At 38.3% G+C, this 24,685-nt stretch overlaps 1 protein-coding gene across 4 annotated transcripts in view; it reads right to left on the reverse strand.

The window, feature by feature from the left end:
* The window catches only part of TMEM254 (transmembrane protein 254), a 97,969-nt gene that overhangs the window by 47,870 nt on the left and 25,414 nt on the right, over positions 1-24,685 (reverse strand). The window contains exon 2 of one of the 4 annotated variants that reach the window (XM_064269802.1): positions 2,305-2,359. The exons of the other annotated variants lie outside the window; for them this stretch is intronic. The gene's annotated coding sequence lies outside the window, so the exon portion shown is untranslated. The remainder of the gene's footprint in view (positions 1-2,304; positions 2,360-24,685) is intronic. 4 annotated transcript variants of the gene reach the window in all.

Raw genomic sequence — 24,685 nt, forward strand, 5'->3', positions numbered from 1 at the left:
TATTCTTAAAATCATTGTCTTCAATGAATTCAAGCATGAGTTTGAGTTGTAACTTGACTATAAGTTTGATATGAGACACTAAGCATTTCATTGATCTCCTCTAATCCTCATTTTCTTTTTCCTCCTCCATAAAATAAGAATAATCACCCACACCAACCATAATACCAGCCTCCTGGGGGAGGCAGAAATGATAAAATGTGTTTTTAGACTATTAATTTTCATACCATAGTTGTGGTAGGACAAGTCATACAGTATATCTGGGTGCCTTTAGCCATTTGCTCACCTGTGGTACCCCGCTGTGTCTCTAAGTTCAGAATTGTTTTAGGCTATTAGTAGCACTGAAGTTATAAGAACTTCCTACCCACACTCCTGATGACTGTTTAGGAGAAGATTGTGCCCAATGAACCCAGCACTTACAAACATACTCACTTCCTTCTCAAAAATTCCATGTCATAGGAAGTCATACATATTTTAAAGAAAGCTAAGTTCAAGTGTCAATAATTTGTGAAGCCAGACTATATGGGCACACCAATCCAGAGGCAAGAACGAGAAGGCAGGAGGGGGCAGGAAAGCAGGTAATGGGGAACCTATGTTAGAGAAGGGGAGTGTGTTGACACATCGTGGGGTTGGCAACCAATGTCACAAAACAATATGTGTATTAATTGTTTAATGAGAAACTAATTTGCTCTGTAAAATTTCATCTAAAGCAAAATTAAAAAAAAAATTGTGAAGCCACTAGGAGGCAGCAAACCACATGAGGACTCAACCAAAGACCAAGTGCCCCTTCCTCCCATCAAACAGCTTCCTGTGATGCTTCCCCCAGCTGTGCCTGCTTCCTGATCACACCTAAGGGAGCCTTCTCTAGGCACATGCAGCCCAAGTCAATTCTGTGCAATTTGATCAACCAGCAGCCATGAACTTTCTTTTATCCCTTCCATTCAAAAGGTATGGAGGAAAAAAAAATGATTTAAAAAAAGACACAGAGCCAAAATGGCGGAATAGACAGACGCTTCCGGGGAGCCCTCTTTACAACAAAGACCCGAAAAAACAAGTGAAACGAGTATATTTGTGACAAACTCAGAGCCCTGAGCTTCAAAGGCAAGCTTAGAAAATGAAATGAGGGGCAGGGGGAGGAAGAGACCATTCAGAAGTGGAGAGGAGTTACCACACCTGAATCACAGGGAGCCCTCAGGCACCATTCCCGGAGTGGCGGCGGCAGGCTGGTACTGGTGTTCGGCCGCAGTTTCCTCAGGGAGAAGCAGCCAGCTCCACAGCCTACTCACACCTCCAGAACCAGAGAACGGCACTCTTGGCAAAAGCTAAATACTTGCATATATTTTACCGCGCCCCCCCCCCCGCCTCCGCCAAGCTGGCTTCAGCGGTTGAATTCACTGGGCCTGAGATAGGCCCTGTTGGGCACCTAGAGCCATCCTCCCGGCCTTGGAGAAGGAAAAAATTTGCATTTGGGGGAAAAGATAATTTGCCAGCACCACTAACCAGGGGTACTCAGGACAGAAGCGGCTCCTGTCCAAGCATAAACTCTCTGTGGATGTTGAGCACTTGTCCCTTCTGCATGGACCTGTGTGGGCCTATTTCAGGAGAATAGGCCCTTGTTGGCAGACTCCAACTGTTTCAGCTGTGCGGTGGAGAGGAGGGTGTTTGGTATTTGACATTGCTTTGCCTATTTAACGAGGTCCTTGCCTAACCATATCAGGTACCTAAGGACTGATAGCTCCATTCAGGTCACCCAGCCACACGTGACAGAGGTCCAAGGATAACTGGTACCTCCCAGTCCTTACAACCAAAAACTTTGGGTGCCTATGGTCCCTCTGCAGAACCCATGCACCTGCACGCTCTAGGGAACAGAGATGTGCTTTCCTCAGAGACACTCAGGGGTCGGTTCTCAGCCCCTGCCTTGTTCAGAGCGTGACCCCCTACTGCAACCAGATACCAGTACCTACACCAATCACCCCTGCCCCTCTAAGACTGTAGGATAGAGCCTACACCACACACTTGATGATCAGCTACCTGGACACTTGCGCTGAATTCACACAAGAAAGCTGAATGGACTCCTAGACTGATATACCTGATAACAGCTCTAGCTATCTGGGGAAAGGACTTCAGAGTTCCAAAGGCAAAAAATAGTCAAGCTAGCTCACTAAAGAAACCCATCTGGGTATATCAAAACAAAACTAAGCAAGAAGCTACGACACAGTAAGCAAGCATAAACTAATACAATAACTTATAGATGCCTCAGAGAAAACAGTCAATATCAAGTCACATAAAGAAACAGGCTATACTCACCTCAACAAGCTCTCAAAACAAAGCAACCGGGGATCTTCTAGATGAAAGTGCATTCCTGGAATAACCAGAGCCAGAATACAAAAGATTAATATACAGAACCCTTCAAGACATCAGGAAGGAAATGAGGCAATACACAGAATAAGCCAAGGAACACACAGATAAAGCAATTGAAGAAATTAGAAAGATTACTCAGGAACAAAATGAAAACTTTAGTAAGCTGGAAAAATCCATAGACAGACAGCAATCAGAAATTCAGAAGATTAACAATAAAATTACAGAATTAGACAACTCAATGGAATGTCAAAGGAGCAGAATTGAGCAAGTAGAAGCCAGAATTTCTGAACTTGAAGATAAATCACTTGGCACTAACATATTTGAAGAAAAATCAGAAAAAAAAAATTTTTTAATGAAGAAATCTTAAGAATCCTGTGGGACTCTATCAAGAGAAATAACCTACGAGTGATTGGAGTACCAGAGCAGGGAGGGATAACAGAAAATACGGAGAGAATTGTTGAAGATTTGTTGGCAGAAAACTTCCCTGATATCGTGAAAGATGACAAGATATCTATCCAAGATGATGATCGAACTCCACATAAGGTAGGCTTTAAAAGAAAGTCACCAAGACATATTATAATCAAACTTCCCAAAACCAAAGATAAAAAGAGAATCTTAAGAGCAGCCAGGGATAAACGAAAAGTCACCTACAAAGGAGAGTCAATAAGAATAAGCTTGGACTACTCGGCTGAAACCATGCAGGCAAGAAGGCAATGGGATGACATATTTAAAACATTGAAGGAAAAAAATTGCCAGCCAAGAATCATATACCCAGCAAAACTGTCACTTAAATATGAAGGTGAAATTAGGACATTCCCAGACAAACAGAAGTTTACAGCATTCGTAAAAACCAAGCCAAAACTACAAGAAATACTAAAGGGAATTCTTTGGTTAGAAAATCAATAATATCAGGTATCAGCCTAAGACTAGAAAACTGGGCAGAGCAATCAGAAGTCAACCCAGACAGGGAAATCAAACACACAAAGCAAGATTATTTAAAAAAAAAAAAAATTAAAACAAGGTAACAGCGATGTTATTATATACAAGAAGATAACATTAATACAATAAAGAGGGACTAAGAAATGTAATCATAGACCTTCCATATGGAGAGGAAGATACAGCGATAAAAAGAAATAAATGTTAGGTTTAAATTTAGAAAAATGAGAGTAAATAATAAGGTAACCACAAAGGAGACAAACTATCTTACTTATCAAAATAAAATACAAGAGAAAAATAGAGACTCAGCAGAAACAAAATCAACAACGAAAAATATGAGAAAAGGATAATATATAAAGATAACCTACTCAGCACATAAAATTAAGGGGGAAAAAGAAACTGTCAACAACACACAAAAAAAAGACATCAAAATGATAGCACTAAATTCATACCTATCCATAATTACCCTGAATGTAAATGGACTAAATGCACCAATAAAGAGGCAGACAGTGGCAGAATGGATTAAAAAACAAGATCCGTCCATATGCTGCCTACAAGAGACACACCTTACACTTAGAGACACAAACAAACTAAAACTCAAAGGATGGGAAAAAAATATATCAACCAAACAACAATCAAAAAAGAGCAGGAGTGGCAATATTAATTTCTCACAAAATAGACTTTAAAATTAAATCCATCATAAAGGATAAGGAAGGACACTATATAATGATTAAAGTGACAATACTCTAAGAAGATATAACCATATTAAACATTTATGCACCCAATGACAGGGCTGCAAGATAACAAACTCTATCAGCATTGAAAAGTGAGATAGACAGCTCCACAATAATAGTAGGAGACTTCAACACACCACTTTCGGTAAAGGACATGACATCCAGAAAGAAACTCAATAAAGACACAGAAGATGTAAATGCTACAATCAACCAACTTGACCTCGTAGACATATACAGAACACTCCACCCAACAGCAACCAAGTATACTTTCTTTTCTAGTGCACATGGAAAGTTCTCTAGAATAGACCACATATTAGGTCATAAAGCAAGCCTTAGCAGAATCCAAAACATTGTAATATTATAAAGCATCTTCTCTGACCATAAGGCCATAAAAGTAGAAATCAATAACAGGCAAAGCAGGGAAAAGCTATCAAACACTTGGAAACTAAACAACACCCTGCTCAAAAAAGACTCGGTAACAGAGGGCATTAAGGATGGAATAAAGAAATACATAGACTCCAATGAGAACGAAAACGCTTCCTATCAGAACCTTTGGGACACAGCAAAAGTGATGCTCAGAGGCCAATTTAAATCAATAAGTGCACACATCCAAAAAGAAGAAAGGGCCAAGTCAAAGAGTTATCTCTACGACTTGAACAAATAGAAAGAGAGCAACAAAGGAAATCCTCAGGCACCAGAAGAAAACAAATAATAAAAATTAGAGCAGAACTAAACGAATTAGAAAACAGAAAAACAACTGAAAGAATTAACAAGACCAAAACCTGGTTCTTTGAAAAAATCAACAAAATTGATAAACCATTGGCCAAACTGACAAAAGAAAAACAGGGGAGGAAGCAAATAACCCAAATAAGAAATGAGATGGGTGATATTAAAACAGACCCAACTCAAATTAAAAGAATCATATCGGATTACTAAGAAAAATTGTACTCTAACAAATTCGAAAACCTAGAACAAATGGATGATTTCCTAGATACACACTACCTACCTAAACTAACACAAACAGAGGTAGAACAACTAAATAGTCCCATCGCAAAAGAAGAGATTGAAAAGGTAATCAAAAAACTCCCAACAAAAAAAAGCCCGGCCCCCGGAAGGCTTCACTGCAGAGTTCTACCAAACTTTCAGAGAAGAGTTAACACCACTATTACTAAAGGTATTTCCGAGCATAGAAAAAGACGGAATACTCCCAAACTCATTCTATGAAGCCAGCATATCCCTGATGCCAAAACCAGGTAAAGACACCACAAAAAAAAAAAGAAAAGAAAATTACAGACCTATATACCTCATGAACTTAGATGCAAAAATCCTCAACAAAATTCTAGCCAATAGAATTCAACAACATATCAAAAAAATACTTCACTTTGTCCAAGGGGGATTCATACCTGGTATGCAGGGATGGTTCAACATTAGAAAACCAATTCATGTAATCCATCATATAAATAAAACAACGGACAAGAACCACATGATCTTATCAATTGATGCAGAAAATGCATTTGACAAAGTTCAACACACATTCATGATAAAAACTCTCAGCAAAATACGAATGGAAGGAAAATTCCTCAACATAATAAAGGGCATTTATACAAAGCCAACAGCCAACATCATCCTAAATGGAGAGAGCCTGAAAGCATTTCACTTAAGAATGGGAACCAGACAAGGATGCTCTTTATCACCACTCTTATTCAACATTGTGCTGGAGGTTCAACATTGTGCTGGAGGTCCTAGCCAGAGCAATTAGGCTAGACAAAGAAATAAAGGGCATCCAGATTGGCAAGGGAGAAGTAAAATTATTTCTATTTGCAGACTACATGATCTTATACACAGAAAACCCTAAAGAATCCTCAAGGAAACTACTGAAACTAACAGAAGAGTTCAGCAGAGGATCAGGACACAAGATAAACATACAAAAATCAGTTGGATTCCTCTACACCAACAAAAAGAACATCGAAGAGGAAATCACCAAATCAATACCATTTACAATAGCCCCCGAGAAGATAAAATACTTAGGAATAAATCTTACCAGACATGTAAAAGACTTATACAAAGAAACCTACAATACACTTCTGCAAGAAACCAAAAGAGACCTACGTAAGTGGGAAGACATACCTTGCTCATGGATAGGAAAACTTAACATTATAAAAATGTCTATTCTACCAAAAGGGATCTATACATTTAATGCAATTCCAATCCAAATTCCAATGACATTCTTTAATGAGATGGAGAAACAAATCACCAACTTCATATGGAAGGGAAGGAGACCCCGGATGAGTAAAGCATTACTGAAAAAGAAGAACAAAGTTGGAGGCCTTACTCTACCATGTTTTAGAACCTATTATACCACCACAGTAGTCAAAACAGCCTGATACTGGTACAACAACAGATACACAGACCAATGGAACAGATTTGAGAATCCAGATATAAATCCATTCACATATGAGTAGTTGATATTTGGCAAAGGCCCCAAAACAGTTACATGGGGAAAAGACAGTCTTTTTTAACAAATGGTACTGGCATAACTGGATATCCATGCAGAAAAATAAGCTCAAAATGGATCAAAGGCCTAAATATAAAATCTAAAACAATAAAGATCATGGAAGAAAAAATAGGGACAACATTAGCAGCCCTAATACATGGCATAAACACTACATAAAACATTATAAAGAACGTAGAAGAAAAACTAGATAACTGGGAGCTCCTAAAAATCAAACACCTATGCTCATCCAAAGAGTTCACCAAAAAAGTAAAAAAATCACCTACAGACTGGGAAAAAGCTCTTAGCTATGACATTTCTGAACAGCACCTGATCTCTAAAATTCACATGGTACTGCAAACACTCAACTACAAAAAGACAAATAACTCAATTAAAAAATGGGCAAAAGACATGAACAGACACTTCACTAAAGAAGACATTAAAGTAGCTATCAGATACATGAGGAAATACTCACGATCATTAGCCATTAGAGAAATGCAAAACAAAACTAGAGTGAGATTTCACCCTACTCCAACAAGGCTGGCATTAATCCAAAAAACACAAAATAGTAAATGTTGGAGAGGCTGTGGAGAGACTGGAACACTTATACACTGCTGGTGGGAATGTAAAATGGTACAACCAATTTGGAAATCAATTTGACACTTCCTTAAAAAAAGCTAGAAATACAACTACCATACGATCCAGCAATCCCACTCCTCGAAATATATTCTAGAGAAATACAAGCCTTTACATGAACAGATATATGCACACCCATGTTTACTGCAACACTGTTTATAATAGGAAAAAGATGGAAGCAACCAAGGTGCCCATCAATGGATGAATGGATAAATAAATTGTGGTATATTCACACAATGGAATACTACACATCGATAAAGAACAGTGATGAATCTGTGAAACATTTCATAACATGGAGGAACCTGGAAGGCATTATGAGGAGTGAAATTAGTCAGTTGCAAAAGGACAAATATTGTATAAGACCACTATTATAAGAACTTGAGAAATAGTTTAAACAGAGAAGAAAATATTCTTTGATGGTTATGAGAGGAGGGAGTGAGGGAGGGTGGGAGAGAGGTATTCACTAATTAGATAGTAGATAAGAACTACTTTAGATGAAGAGAAAGACAACACACAATACACGGGAGGTCAGCACAACTGGTCTAAACCAAAAGCAAAAAGTTTCCTGAATAAACTGAACACTTCGAAGGCCAGCATGGCAGTGGTGGGGGTTTGGGGACCATGGTTTCAGGGGACATGTAAGTCAATTGGCATAATAAAATCTATTAAGAAAACTTTCTGCATCCCATTTTGGAGAGTGGCGTCTGGGGTCTTAAATGTTAGCAAGCAGCCATCAAGATACATCAATTGGTCTCAACTCACCTGGACCAAAGGAGAATGAAGAACACCAAGGAGACAAGGTAATTACAAGCCCAAGAGACAGACAGGGTCACATAAACCAGAGACTACATCAGCCTGAGACCAGAAGAACTAGATGGTGTCCAGCTACAACCGTTGACTGCCCTAACAGGGAACACAACAGAGAGCCCCTGAGGGAGCAGGAGAGCAGCAGGATACAGACCCTAAACTCCCGTAAAAAGAGCAGACTTAATGGTCTGACTGAGACTAGAAGGACCCCTGAGGTCATGGTCGCCAGACCTTCTGTTGGCCCAGGACAGGAACCATTCCCAAAGCCAACTCTTCAGAAATGGATTGGACTGGACAATGGGTTGGAGAGGGATGCTGGTGAGGAGTGAGCTTCTTGGATCAGGTGGACACTTAAGACTATGTTGGCATCTCCTGCCTGGAGGGGAAATGAGAAGGTAGAGGGGGTTAGAAGCTGGCGAAATGGACACGAAAAGAAAGAGTGGAGGGAGGGAGCGCGCTGTCTCATTAGGGGGAGAGCAATTGGGAGTATGTAGCAAGGTGTATATAAGTTTTTGTGTGAGAGACTGACTTGATTTGTAAACTTTCACTTAAAGCATAATAAAAATTATTTAAAAAAAATAAAGATTAAAAAGCTATTCTGACCTTGAGGAACTCAATGGTCAGAAATTCACTAATGTACTAGGTATTTGTCTATCCTTTTCTTGTATCCTCCTGAGCTCCTCTTCCATTCCCTAAGACAATTTCCAATGAGACAGTTTCTTCCTATTGTCAATCCATTAAAAAAAAAAAAAAAAATTGTCAAGCAACCAATAAATTCAATGATTTGTGGACAATTACAGAACAAAGACAAATATAGAAATCACCTTAATTGTATGTATAAAATGGCATAACTCTAATAGAATAGAATGTTATGTAGCTATTAAAAATCATTTCCAAAAACGATCATATCAGAAAATTCCCCCAAAAATGGGTCATGCCACAGATAGTTATAAAGCACCTACTAATGCTGTGAGGGATGGTGCCAGGTGCTGAGGACAATATCAACAATTTATATCTCAAGCTAAGTGCTTTCTCCTGCCCTTCAGATCTGCATATCCAACTATTTACTTACAATCTCCTCTTGGATGTTTAATAGGCATACCAAACTTAACACGTCTGAAGTAAAACTCCTAATGTCTCTGGCTCCTCTCCCAGGCCTCCCCACCTTAGTTAAAGACACCTCCAATCCTGCATTTGCTCCAGCCAAACCTTTAGAACCATCCTTATCTCTGCCTTCTCTCTCACCACGTATCCAACATATAAGCAAACTCTGTCAGCCCTCTTTCAAAATACACCGAGTTTTAAACATGACTCACTTGCCAGACATGTCTCTTTAAATATAAGGTCTAATATCAGTATTTATTCAAACTGAAAAAATGGGTTTTTGTAGTTACTGCCAGTTTTTCTCAAGAATATAAATGAGCCTATTCATGAGCAATACCTCCAATTTTTCTTTAGTTCACTTTCAGGTTAAATAAACAATAGGATTATTCATTGTGGAAAAAAAAATAACAATACACCATGTCTTTCTGGCTCTCTTTACCTGTACAGCCAGCATCCTGGTCCAAACCATTATTTTCCCTATGATGGATAATATCGATAATTTCTTAACTGGGCCCTGCTTCTAAACTTGCCTTACAATAGTCTATTTTTCATAAAACATAAAACAAAAACCAGTGCCATAGACATAGATAAATTCATACCCACTTTGAGATAAATAAGAAAAGTGACAAAACGTCAATAATCGTTCTTATGTGATAAAGTTCTTTTAAAATTTCTCATAATTCTTTACATTTTCCATATTGTCTACAAAAAATATGTGCATACAAAGCTTTAAACATTTGACTTACAATGATTATACCCATAGAACAATGGACTAGGTTAGACAGTTCTCTTCCGGTTGTAAAATCAGGGTAACAGTTCTCCGAAAATTTGTTATTAAGCTCGAGCAATTCTTCAATTGTAAACATATGTCATTTTTCCCTCTTTCTCATTTCTGTTCTGTTCCTATTACTTCGTCGTGTCTACCCTCTTCAGTTGGAGAGACTGAACAAAGTATATTGAGAGAGCAAGGCATTGGAGAATACTGGTAACATACAAAGAAAAGGCTGCTCAGTAACAATGACTGCACAATTAACTACTCATTCATAAAATAAGATAAAAAATTGGAACCCTACCTAGTTTACATTTATCCAATAACCAATAATTTAATTACATTGGGTGTGGGGGAAGAATGTAAGAATCAAGGACGTAGGAAATCAGCACCAAAATCAATTTTTATAACCACTTTGGAATAAAATTTTTAAACATAGTCAAGTTGAAAGTGTGCCCTTCAATACAGCAATCAAATATTCTCAAGTATACAATGCAAAGAAACCCTACCATATCTAAGAAGAAATATGAGAGGTCGAGTTATTCATGTTTTTTTTAAAAAGTTGGAGAAAATCTAAATGTTTATAAAACAACATGTGAGTCTATACAGTCAGTTGTCGGACTTTCTGTTATTTGGATAAAAACAAATAGAAGCCACCTGCATGTTAGCAGATAGAAACAAGAACAGATATGAAATTCCTCTTTAAAAATAGATACCAACATTCAACCAGTGAGTTGTGTCCTCCAAAAACGCATTTCAACTTAACTAGGCCATGTTTCCCAGTATTGTGTGATTGTCCACCATTTTGTCATCTGATGTGATTTTCCTATGTGTTATAAATCCTACTTCTATGATGTTAATGAGGCAGGATTAGAGGCAGTTGTGATAATGAGGCAGGCCTCAATATACAAGACTAGGTTGTGTCTTAAGTCAATCTCTTTTGAGATATAAAAGAAAGAAGTGAGCAGAGAGACAGGAGAACGTCATATAACCAAGAAAGAAGAGCTGGGAGCACAGCGCATCCTTTGGTCCTGGGGTACCTGTGCTGAGAAGCTCCTAGATCTGGAGAAGATTGATGACAAGGACCTTCCCCCAAAGCCATCAGAGAGAGAAAGTCTTCCCCTGGAGCTGGCAACCTGAATTCGGACTTCTAGCCTCCTAAACTGAGAGAATAAACTTCTGTTTGTTAAACTTGTGGTATTTCTGTTATAGCAGCCATAGATAAGCAGGATAAGCAGATAAGAACTTGTAGAAGACAACAAAAAAATCTAGACCATCTTGAGTTTGTTGATGCCTTTTTTATACAACACCAAAAACAACAGACACAAAATGTAAAAAAGAAAAAGAAATTGATAAGCCAGTTTCGAAGACAGCCTGCCAGTTTCTTACAAAGCCAAACATAGGCATAATATTCAATCCAAGCATTTGCCCAAATGCAATGAAAACGTATGTCCATATAAAAACCTGCACATGAATGTTTCTAGCAGTTTTATTCATAACTGCCAAAAAATGGAAGCAACCAAGATGTCCTTCAATAGCTGAATGGATAAACAAACTGTGGTACACTCATACAACGGAGTATTATTCAGCTATAAAACAGAAATGAACTATCAAGCCACAAAAAGACATGGAGGACCGTTATATGCAAACAGCTAAGTGAAAGAAGCCAATGCTAAAAAGCTACAGACCATATATTTATAACTAGTTGACATTCTGGGAAAGGCAAAACTATAGAAATAGTGAAAATATCAATGTTTTTCAGAAGGTGGGGTGGGGATGGGAACAGATGAATAAGTGGAGCACGGGGCATATTTAGGGCAGTGAAACCATTCTGAATGTTACTATGATGATGGACACAAGACATTATTTGTCAAAACCCATAGGACCATACAACACAAAGAGTGAGTGTACCCTAAACTATGGACTTTAGTTACTAATAATAATGCATCAATATTAGTTCATCAATTATAAAGAATGTGCCACAGGCATCTTAGACGTTGATAGGAGAAACAATGTGCAGAAAATGCAGAGAAAAATACTCTTTATTATCTGCACAATTTTTATGTAAATCTAAAACTGCTCTGAAAAGTAAAGACTATTAAAAATTATGACAATAATCCAAGAAAACATCCCAGAAATAAAAAAAAAAAGAACTGAATCTATATGTTGAAAGAACACGCAGGGTACTGGAGAATACTGACTCAGAATGATTGACTCCAAGATATGTTTTAGTAAAACTATTTTAATTGAAAGATAAAGAAAAATTCTCAGGGCCTCCAGGCAAAAAGGAAAAACAACTTACGAGGTCAAGAGAATTAGACTGGATAGCAAAGTTATTTAAAAAAAAAAAAAAGACTTTTCAGACTCTTTCTATTTGTTCCAAGTCTATTTTTGGCTCCTGTGATGTGAACTTCTGAGCTAACCGAACAGTTCCTTTTTTCTTCCATCTCATCCTTTTGTTTCTCTTTTTCTCTTTGCCAGAGGTGAAATCATGGCACACAGGCTAAGAGCAGGGGCTAATTCCTGGTGTTTCTCAACAGGGATGCCATTGGCATTTTGAGTCAGACAATTCTTCTTTCTGAAGGACTATCCATGCACATGGCATCTCTGGCTTCCTCCTACTAAGTGCCAGGAGCACCCTCTAATCATGGTGACACACATGGTCCCCACACATTTCCTTAGATAGACTTTGTTTTACTGTCTCATCCTCTTCCTAGCTGCTGCTGGTTGAGTTATTCAATTTTAAGTCTCTATTTCTCCATAGGAAAAAAGGGTCCACAAGTATTATCCAGAGTATTGATTGAGCTATTAAAAATATTAGATAATGGATTATTTTATTATATTATTGTTTACTGTAAAGGATTGTGAATAAATCTAAGAACACATATCAAGGACATAATAAATGCTGGATCTTAACACTTTCCTTCCAGAAGCTTATAGACCATGTTTAGAATGACTACCATTTTGTGTACCAGACAACCCCTAACCTAGAGCCCAGAGGTGAGCACTAACTGGATCCAGGACAGGGAGGAAGGCTGCCTACAACAAAGCATTGTCGAGGCTATTTCCTGGTCTTCCTGGATCTGTATTCATATCAGCTCAGTAATGTGGAAAAACACCCAGGCCTCCTTTCCTATCCTCGTCAGAAATAACCTCAAGGCAATTGAAAAAGACTAAGTTGGGGAGCCTCTAGTGTATGATTCAGGTATCAGCCATTAGAACACAACACATAAGATACAAGCTTCTGGAACTGACCACACAGAGCCTTGTGGCCTCACCTAGGGCTCAGCTAGCAAGAGAAATCAAAGCCAGAACCTCCACACGTGGAGAGTCTATCTACTCAGTGAACAGGACTGTCAAGGCTCTTCCACATTCCAGGTATGAAAACTTCTACAATATTTCTAAACTTCAAACTACTGCATTTGTAAACTACGGGAAAAAAAATCCTTGGAACAGCTTCTATTTCTACAATTCCTCCCCAGATAACTCTTTCTGTTTTGGATTTTTATCTCTTAACTTTTTATCGTGCTGATTTTTAAATATATATGAAATAGTATAGTATGTTAAGGAATATAATAGAAGGAATAGTATAATGAACTCCATCATATAAGTGAATTTCAAACGTATTGTTTCACCTGAAAATACTTCCATATGTATCTCTAAAATTTAAGAAATCTCTTTTAACGTAACCCACTGGTTGATTCAGTTTCAAGTACCTTAGCCTCTTGAAAACTCCTAATATCCAATTCCACTGTGAACAACAACCACGGACAATTATCAGTGACACTAGCCATCCTCAGACTATAAGCCTACACTTTTAAAAGATCAAACCCCCACAGAAAAAGGTTAAGTACTAGATGACTAACCAGAAGGTTGGCTGTTTCAACCCACCCAGAGGGGCCTCAAATGAAAGGCCTGGCAATCTGCTTCCAAAAGGTCACGGCCTTGAAAACTCTATGGAGCGCAGTTCTACTTTACACATGGGGTCACCATGAGTTGGAATTGACTCAACGGCAACTGGTTTGGAGTCCCTGGGTAGTGCAAATAGTTAATGGGTGTAGTAGAGAATTCTTGTACTCTAAATGTAAAACAAAGAGGTTTATTTAAGAGTCAAGACAGTTTCAACCGGGGATCTCCATGGCCCATGAAAATGGCCTTGAAGTCCAAGGCACAGCAATTACAAAGACATTTTTATAGGGATGAAACAAAGAATGGGGGATTTAATATTCTGATTGGTATTCAAGCAATTTAGGGAAGTAAGAGGAGGGACATCTGAAAACAGCACTTTATCTAAGATCAGTATGCAAAGACTATATGAATTAACATAATTGGATACATAGCATAAGAGGGAAGTGCCCCCTCTTCTTGGGGGTTTCCAAAGGAGTCACCAGATTGTCATGTTTTTCTTAAGAACATAAAGTCAAATATGCTGAGGACATTTTACACAATGAGTTTCAATTATCATTTGAGTGAAGATCCACCAGGTACATTGTTCAGCTTAACTGCAGAGAAAAACATTTCCTCAGTGTTCCTTAGTAATAGAGTTGGTTCTGTGTAAAAGATTAACAGCCTTCAGCAACAAGTAGGAGTTAAGAAGAATTTGAGTGTATGAGGCAGAGCCAACAGGGCGCTACAGACAGAAGCACCATGCTGTCCCTCTACAACAAAGATCCAAAAAACTAAGAAAAACAGATACAAAAATCAATCCTAGAACCCTAAGCATCAAATGAAGGGATAAAGAACTCAATCAAGCATGGAATGGAGTAAGAAGCTGACAGAGAACAGAGAATGAAGTGAGCTACAGACTGGAGGTCCCCTACCAACTAATGTGGCACAGATTCGCCATCTTGGACTACAGCAACCATGGACCTCAAACAGGGAATATGGGAAGGAAGCTTTATGGAGTTCTCAAGAGTAGAGAGAGCATTCGGTAACTAGGGATACACACTTTCCCACCCCCCACCCTTCTTCCCTCTACATGGCCTCCACCACTTTCCAGTGGGCCACAGGTGCTCAGCTGGAGAGACACTAGCTCACTGCCGCCTGGGTCCACCCCACCCCCAATTGCCAGTTCCCCCAGTACCATACATGGAAACCCTGGTGGCGTAGTAATTAAGTGCTACGCTGTCAGCAGTTCGAATCCACCAGGTGCTCCTTGGAAACTCTATGGGGCAGTTCTACTCTGTCCTATGGGGTCGCTATGAATCAGAATCGACTCGACAGCAACAGGTTTGGTTTTTGGTTTTATATATATATATATATATATATATATATATATATATATATATATTTGGGTTTTTTTTTTCTGTTTCTTCTCTCTCTCTCTCTCTCTCTCCCTTCCTTCCTTTCCTTTCTCCTGCCCACCTAGCCCCATGTGCCATCCCTGCCCCTTTTTAATGGGCTGTGCTGTGCTGCTTGGCTGAACCACCAGCACACAGCCTCCCCAGGTCTGTGCTGCCCCCACTGGCTGGTTCCTTCAGCACCACATTTTTTGTTGTTTTGTTGTTGTTGTTTCTTTTCTCTCTATCCTTTCCTTGCTTTCCTTTCTCTCACTCTCGTAGCACCATGCACCATCCCCATCTCTTCTTGAAGGGCCATGCCACACTACTTGGCTAGAGAGCCACCAGCACACAGCCTCCCTAGTTGTGCACAGCCCCCACTGGCCAGCTCCCTCAGTGCCGTATTTTTTTTTAGTTGTTTTATTTTTGTTTTTTGTTTGTTTCTTCTCTCTCTCTCTCCCTTCCTTCCTTTCCTTCTCCCACTCAACTAGCCCTGTGCACCTTTTCTGCCCGTTCCCAAAGGGTAATACTGCCCCACTCAGCCAGAGAGCCACTGGCACATAGCCTCCCCAGGTCTGCACCACCCCCATGGGCCAGCAGCCTCAGTGCCATATTTTTTATTTGTCTTTATCTTTCCCCTTCTCCCTTTTCCTTCTCCCTCCCACCTAGGCCCTTCATTGGCACCTGCAATTCATAAGGGGTTGTACTGGGATGCCCAGTGAGAGACATCAGCTTATCACCACCTGATTCCATCTCACCCCCAATGACCTACTCCCTCAGCACCATATTTGTTGTTGTTTTTGTTTGTTTGTTTCTTCTCTCTCTTTCATTTCTTTCCTTTCCCTGCTGACTTAACCCCTTGTGCCACCCATACCCCTACTTACCAGGCCGAGCCACACTGCTTGGCTAGAGAGCCTCCCTGGGTCTGCCCCACACACACCTGCCAAATCCCACTACACCACCATTTTATTTCTTTTGTTTCTCCTTCATTTTTCTTTTTGTTGTTTTTTCTTTTAATTCTGTTTCCGTTCTTTCTCTTCATTATCTTACCCGCTTACCTCCACACATCACATCCTCTCCTTTCTCTCCTGCCTATCTGCACAATGCAGTAAGTGCCATAACCTCGAGCAGCACCAGTGCAGGCTCCTGGGCCCCACCCCACACTGCCCCCCAACGCTGCACTGTTGGCCTGAGTTCATGTTGTAAATGACACATCCTTGCCCCTGCGAGACCTCCCCTGCTGCACCATAGCTGAGCAACCAGCACTGCCCACCTGGACAAGGTGCTGGGAAGTATCATGCCTACAGATAAGCAAGCAACAAAACATGACCAATCTGCCTGCCCAAACATAACCGGATAAAACAAAACAAAAAAAGGATGAAACTAACAAATTTATAATCAACAAACAAATAACTCCTGAATGTTTGAGAGAGAGAGAGCAGACAATATCAAAACATATTTTAAAAAAACAGAACAGGGTGGCTCCAGGAAGCAAACAAAATAAAACACCAGATAAACTTCTGGTAGAAGAAAAGGCACTGGAACTACCTGAGGGGGAGTTCAAAAGTCTAATATAAAGGGATCTCCTACCCTGCTCAAAAATGACTGGGTTATAGAAGACATTAAGGATGGATTAAAGAAATTCATAGAATCCAATAAGAATGAAAACATTGCCTATCAGAACCTTTGGGACACAGTGAAAGCAGTGCTCAGAGGTCAATTTATATCAATAAATGCACACAAATAAAAAGAAGAAAGGGACAAAATCAAAGAATTATTCCTACAACTTGAACAAATAGAAAGAGAGCAACAAAAGGAACCCTCAGGCACCAGAAGAAAGCAAATAATAAAAATTAGAGCAGAATTAAATGAAATAGAAAACAGAAAAACAATTGAAAGAGTTACGAAGACCAAAAGCTGGTTCTTTGAAAAATTAACAAAACTGATAAACCATTGGCCAAACAGACAAAAGAAAAACAGGAGAAGAAGCAAATAACCCAAATAAGAAATGAGATGGGCAATATCAAAACAGACACAACAGAAACTAAAAAAGAATCATATCAGATTATTATGAAAAATTGTCCTCTAACAAATTTGAAAACCTAGAAGAAATGCATGAATTTCTAGAAACACACTACCTACCTAAACTAACACAAACAGAGGTAGAACAACTGAATAAACCCATAACAAAAGAAGAGATTGAAAAGGTAATTAAAAAACTCCCCCACCCTACAAGAAAAAAAAAACCCTGGGCTGGACAGCTTCACTGCAGAGTTCTACTAAGCTTTCAGAGAAGAGTTAACACCACTATTACTAAAGGTATTTCAGAGCACAGAAAAGGATAGAATACTCCCAAACTCATTCTATGAAGCCAGCATATTCCTCATACCAAAACCAGGTAAAGACACCACAAAAAAAGAAAATTACACACCTATATCCCTCATGAACTTAGATGCAAAAATCCTCAACAAAATTCTAGCCATATCAACATATCAAAGATATCAAAAACAACATATCAAAAAAATAATTCACCATGTCCAAGGGAGATTCATACCAGGTGTGCAGTGATGGTTTAACATTAGGAAAACAATTCATGTAATCCATCATATAAATAAAACCAAAGAACAAGAACCACTTGTTCTTATCAATTGATGCAGAAAAGGCATCTGACAAAGTTCAACACACATTCATGATAAAAAACTCTTAGCAAAATAGGAATAGAAGGAAAATTCCTCAACATAATAAAGGGCATTTACAGAAAGGCAACAGCCAACATCATCCTAAATGGAGAGTCTGAGAGCATTCCCCTTGAGATGACTAACCAGACAAGGATGCCCTTTATCACTACTCTTATTCAACATTGTGCTAGAGGTCATAGCCAGAAAAAATTAGGCTAGAAAAAGAAATAAAGGAATCCAGATTGGTAAGGAAGAAGAAAAAGTACCTTTATTTGCAGATGACATGATCTTATACACAGACAACCCTCAAGAAAACTACTGAAACTAATAGAAGAGTTCAGCAGAGTATCGGGATACAAGATAAACATACAAAAATCAGTTGGATTCCTCTACACCAACAAAAAGAACACTGAAGAGGAAATCATCAAATCAATACCGTTTACAGTAGCCCCCGAGAAGATAAAATACTTAGGAATAAATCTTACCAGAGATGTAAAAGACCTATACAAAGAAAACTACAAGACACAACTGTAAGAAACCAAAAGAGACCTACATAAGTGGGAAAAACATACCTTGCTCATGGATAGGAAGACTTAACATTGTAAAAATGTCTACTCTACCAAAAGCGACCTATAGATACAATGCAATTCTGATCCAAATTCCAAAGACATTTTTTAATGAGAAATAAATCACCAACTTCATATGGAAGGGAAAGAGACCCAGGATAAATAAGGCATTACTGAAAAAGAAGAACAAAGTGGGAGGCTTTACTTTACTTGATTTTAGAATCTATTATACTGCCACAGTAGTCAAAACAGCCTGGTACTGGTGCTGGTACAACAACAAATACATAGACCAATGGAACAGAATTGAGAATCCAGACATAAATCCATTCACATATGAGCAGCTGATATTTGACAAAGGCCTGAAGTCAGTTAAACGGGGAAAAGATAGTATCTTTAACAAATGATGCTGGCATAACTGGATATCCATCTGCAAAAAAATGAAACAAGACCTATACCTCACACCATGCACAAAAACTACCTCAAAATGGATCAAAGACCTAAATATAAAATCTAAAATGATAATGACCATAGAAGAAAAAACAGGGACAACGCTAAGAGCCCTAATACATGGCATAAAGAGTATACAAAACATTACTAACAATGCACAAACACGAGAAGAGAAACTAGATAACTGGGAGTGCCTAAAAATCAAACACCTATGCTCATCCAAAGACTTCACCAAAAGAGTAAAGAGATTACCTGCATATTGGTAAAAAGTTTGGGGCTATGACATTTCCAATCAGCGTATGATCTCTCAAATCTACATTATAAGACAAAAACTCAACTACAAAAAGACAAATAACCCAATTAAAAAATGGGCAAAGAATATGAACAGACACTTCACCAAAGAAGACATTCAGGTAGCTAACAGATACATGAGGAAATGCTCACGGTCATTAGCCATTAGAGAATTGCAAATCAAAGCTACAATGAGATTTCATCTCACTCCAACAAGGCTGGCATTAATCCAAAAAACACAAAATAATAAATGCTGGAGAGGTTGTGGGGAGACTGGAACACTTATATACTGCTGGTGGGAATGTAAAATGGTACAACCACTTTGGAAATTGATTTGATGCTTCCTTAAAAAGCTAGAAATCACCTACATCATCCTGAGACCAGAAGAACTAGTTGGTGCCCGGCCACAATCGATGACTGCCCTGACAGGGAACACAGCAGAGGACCCCTGAGGGAGCAGGAGATCAGTGGGATACAGACCCCAAATTCTCATAAAAAGACCAAACTTAATGGTCTGACTGAGACTGGAGGAATCCCGGCGGCCATGGTCCCCAGACCTTCAGTTGACACAGGACAGGAACCATCCCCGAAGACAACTCATCAGAAATGAAAGGGACTGGTCAGCGGGTGGGAGAGAGACGCCGATGAAGAGTGAGCTAATTATATCAGGTGGACACTTGAGATTGTGTTGGCAACTCTTGTCTGGAGGGGGGATGGGAGGATAGAGAGAGAGGGAAGCAGGCAAAATTGTCAAGAAAGGAGAGACTGAAAGGGCTGACTCAAGAGGGGGAGAGCAAGTGGGAGTAGGGAGTGAGATGTATGTAAACTTATATGTGACAGACTGATTGGATTTGTAAACGTTCACTTGAAGCTTAATAAAAGTTATTAAAAAAAATAAAATAAAATAACAACATAAGATTAAAAAAAAAAAAAAAAGCTAGACATAGAGCTACCATATGATCCAGCAATCCCACTCCTTGGAATATATCCTAGAGAAATAAGAGCCTTTACACGAACAGATATATGCACACTCATGGTCACTGCATCACTGTTTACAATAGCAAAAAGATGGAAGCAACGAAGGTGCTCATCAACAGATGAATGGAGAAATAAATTATTATATATTCACACAATGGAATACTACGCATCAATAAAGACCAATGATGAACCCATGAAATGTTTCATAACGTGGAGGAATCTGGGAGGCATTATGCTGAGTGACAAATATTGTATGAGATCACTATTATAAGAGCTTGAGAAATAGTTTAAACAGAGAAGAGAATATTCTTTGATGGTTATGAGAGTGGTAAGGGAGAATGGGAGAGCGGTATTCACTAATTAGATAGTAGACAAGAACTATTTTAGGTGAAGGGAAAGACAACACACAATATAGGAGAGGTCAGCACAACTAGACTAAGCTAAAAACAAAGAAGTTTCCTAAATAAATTGAAAACTTTGAGGGCCAACATAGCAGGGGTGGGGGTTTGGGACCATGGTTTCAGGGGATATCTAAGTCAATTGGCATAATAAAATCTATTAAGAAAACATTCTGCATCCCACTTTGGAGAGTGGCATCTGGGGTCTTAAACGCTAGCGAGCAGCAATTTAAGATGCATCAATTGGTCTCAACACACCTGAAGCAAAGGAGAATGAAGAATATCAAGAACACAAGGTAATTATGAGCCCAAGAGACAGAAAGGGCCACGTAAGCCAGAGACTACATCAGCCTGAGACCAGAAGAACTAGATGGTGCAGAGCTACAACTGATGACTGCCATTACAGGGAACACAACGGAGAACCCCTGAGGGAGCAGGAGAGCAGTGGGATGCAGACCTCAAATTCTCATGAAAAGATCAGACTTAATGGTCTGACTGAGACTAGAAGGACCCTGGAGGCTATGGTCCCCAGACTTTCTGTTAGCCCAAGACTGGAACCATTCCCAATGCCAACTCTTCAGACAGGGATTGGACTGGACTATAGGATAGAAAATGATACCGGTGTGGAGTGAGCTTCTTGGCTCCAGTAGACACATGAGACTATGTCGGCAGCTCCTGTCTGCAGGGGAGATGAGCAGGCAGAGGGGGAAAGAAGCTGGCTGAATGAACAAGGAAATACAGGCTGGAGAGAAGAAGTGTGCTGCCTCATTAGGGGCACAGCAACTAGGATTATATAGCAAGGTGTATATAAATTTTTGTATGAGAGACTGACTTGATTTGTAAACTTTCACTTAAAGTACAATAAAATTTTTTTTAAAAAGGGATCTCATAGAGATTAGGATAGAGATGAAGGAAAACAGACAAAAACAAGGAAAAATAGGCAAAATCAAGGAAAACACAAAGCAATGGAAGAATTCAGGAAAATAATACAGGAACAAAATTCAAAAATACATAAACAACTAGAAATCATATAAAAACAGCAACTGGAAATCCAAAAGATAAAAAACAAGATTTCCAAAATGGACAGTGCAATAAAAGGTTTTAGGAGAAAATTTGAAACAATGGAAGACAGGATAAGCAAAATGGAAGACAAATCCTTGGATACCACTTTGTTTAAGGAAAAGTCAGAGAAAAAAATTAATAAAAATAAGAAAACCCGAAAATGATGTGTGATACAATCAAAAGCACAAATGTGTGTGTGATCAGAGTTCCAGAATAGGGGGATAAAATGGAAAACACAGAAAGGATGATTGAAAATTTGCTAACAGAAAACTTCCCTAAATAAAAGATGGAAAATAGACCATCCAAGAAGCTCAATGAGCCCCATATAGGATAGACCCCAAAAGAAAGTCATCAAAACATTGGACAATCATACTTGCCAAAACAAAAGACAAAGACTCCAGAGAGCAGTTTGAGAAATACAGAAAGTCACAAAGAAAGGGGAAAAAATAAGACTCGGCTCTGGTAACTAAGCAGAAACCATACAGGCAAGAAACCATGGAATGACAGATACAAAACTCCTAAGAAAAAAGTTGCCAACCAAGAAAAATATATCCTGCAAAACTCTCTCTCTCAAATATGATGAAGAAATTAGGACATTCCTAGATAAACAAAAATTAAGGGAATATGTAAAAACCAAACAAAACTTATAAGAGTTATTAAAAGGAGTCCTTTGATTAGAAAATAAACAACATCAGACAACAACATGAATCTAGGACACAGGACAGCATCGGCCAGACACCAACCTAAGTAATGAACTCTCAAGGATAAGACAGAACTAAAAGATTTACAACAGGGAACCAGAGATGTCAACCTGTAAACAACAACGTCAGAAAAACAAAAGGGAGAATAAATGGTGTAGGTATAAAACTTTTAAATGGAGAGGAAGTCAAAGCAATATCAAGTAATAAAAGACTGGTTCAAACTTAGGAAGAAAAGGGAAAATTTCTAGGTAACTACAAAGTTAGCAAACCTATTCATCAAAATAAAGAGGAAAAACATAAAGACTCAGTGAACACAAAATCTACAAAAAGGAGCGAAACAAAAAGAAAATCCACAAAGAAAAGGAATTCAGCACAGGAGAGGAAGAGGAACAAAGAAAACATCAGCACCGCACACACACACAAAAAAAAACACTATAAAATGACAGCAATAAACTCACACCTATGGATAATCACCCTGAACATAAATAGCTTAATTGAACCCATAAAGAGACAGAGACCCATCAAAATGCTGTCTACAAGACATACACCTTAGAAACAAAGAAGTAAATATATTAAAAATCAAAGGATGGAAAAAATATATATAAAGCAAACAGCAATCAAAAAAGGAGTGACAATACTAATCTCAGATAAAATAGACTTTAAGAAAAAGTCCACCATAAAAGACAAGGAAAGACATTACATAATAAATAAAGGGAAAATCCACCACTAGGATAACCATAATAAATATCTGCAGACTCAATGACAGAGCTCCAAAATACATAAAACAAACTCAAATAGCACTGAAAAGAAAAATTAACAGTTCCACAATAATAGTAGGAGACTTAAACACACCACTCTCAGCAAAGGACAGGACATCTAGAAAGAAATTCAACAAAGATACATAAGATCTAAAGGCCACAATCAACCACCTTGACATCACAGGCATATATAGAACATTCCATCCAAGAGCAGCAAAGTATATATTCTTTTTTAACTCACATGGAACGTTCTCCAGGATAGATCACATCTTAGGCCACAAAACAACTCTCAACAGAATTCAAAACATTAAGTTAATACAAAGCATCTTCTCTGATCATAATGCCATCAAAGCAGAAATCAATAACAAGAAAAGCAAGGGAAAAAATCAGGTATATGGAAACTGAATAACATCTTGTTTGAAGAACACTGGGTAATAGAAGAAATCAAAGATGGAACCAAAAAATTACAAGAATCAAATGGAAATGAAAACACATCATACCAAAACCTTTGGGACACAGCAAAGGCAATGCTTCGAGGTCAATTTACAGCAATAGATGAACACATCAAAAAAGAAGAAAGGGATAAAATCAAAACAGTAGCTATACAACTCGAGCAAACAGAAACAAAACACTAAAAGAAGCACAAGCCACTAGAAGAAAGGAAATAATATAGATCAGAGCAGAAATAAATGAAATAGATACTAGAAAATCAGTAGAAAGAATGAACAAAACTAAAATTTGGTTCCTTGAAAAGATCAACAAAATCAACAAATCATGGCCAAATTGACAAAAGAAAAACAGGAGAGTAAGAAAATAATCCAAATAAGAAATGAAATGGGGGGAGGGACATTACAATAGACCCAACTGAAATAAAAAGGATCATAACAGAATCCTGTGAAAAACTATACTCCGACAAATTTGAAAACCTAGAGGAAATGGACAAATTTCTAGAAACATACTACCTGTCTAAATGAAAACTACGGTAGAAAATCTGAATAGACCCATAACAATAGACTAGATTGAAAAGGTAATTAAAAAAAAAAATAGCAAAGACAAGAAAAAAAAAATCCTGGACCAGATGACTTCACTGGAGAAGAACTCACACCAGTGCTACTCAAATTATTTTAGAACATAGAAAAGGGAGGGATGCTCCCAAATTCATCCTATGAAGCCAGCATAATCCTGATACCAAAGCCAGACAAAGACACCACAGAAAAAAAAAAAAGAAAATTACAGACCAATATGTCTGATGAATATAGATGCAAAAATTCTCAACAAAATTCTAGCCAATAGAATTTAACAGCATATAAAAAGAATAATACATGATTCAGTTGGATTCATACCTGGTATGCAAGGATGGTTCAGCAATAGAAAATCAATCAATGTAATCCACCAAATAAATAAAACAAAAGAAAAAAATCACTTGATTATCTCAATCAACAGAGAAAAGGCATTCAATAAAACTCAAAACCCATTCCTGAAAAAAACTCTCAATAATATAGGAATACAAGAGCAATTTCTCAACATCATACAGGGCATCTATACAAAACCAACAGCTAGCATCATTCTTAACTAAGAGAGGATGAAAACATTCCCCCTGAGAACAGAAACAAGACGAATGCCCGTTATCACCACTCCTATTTAACATGGTGCTTGAAGTCCTAGCCAGAGAAGTAAGGTACCAAAAAGAAA

Source organism: Loxodonta africana, chromosome 16 (assembly GCF_030014295.1).
Source record: "Loxodonta africana isolate mLoxAfr1 chromosome 16, mLoxAfr1.hap2, whole genome shotgun sequence".
Lineage (NCBI taxonomy): Eukaryota > Metazoa > Chordata > Mammalia > Proboscidea > Elephantidae > Loxodonta > Loxodonta africana.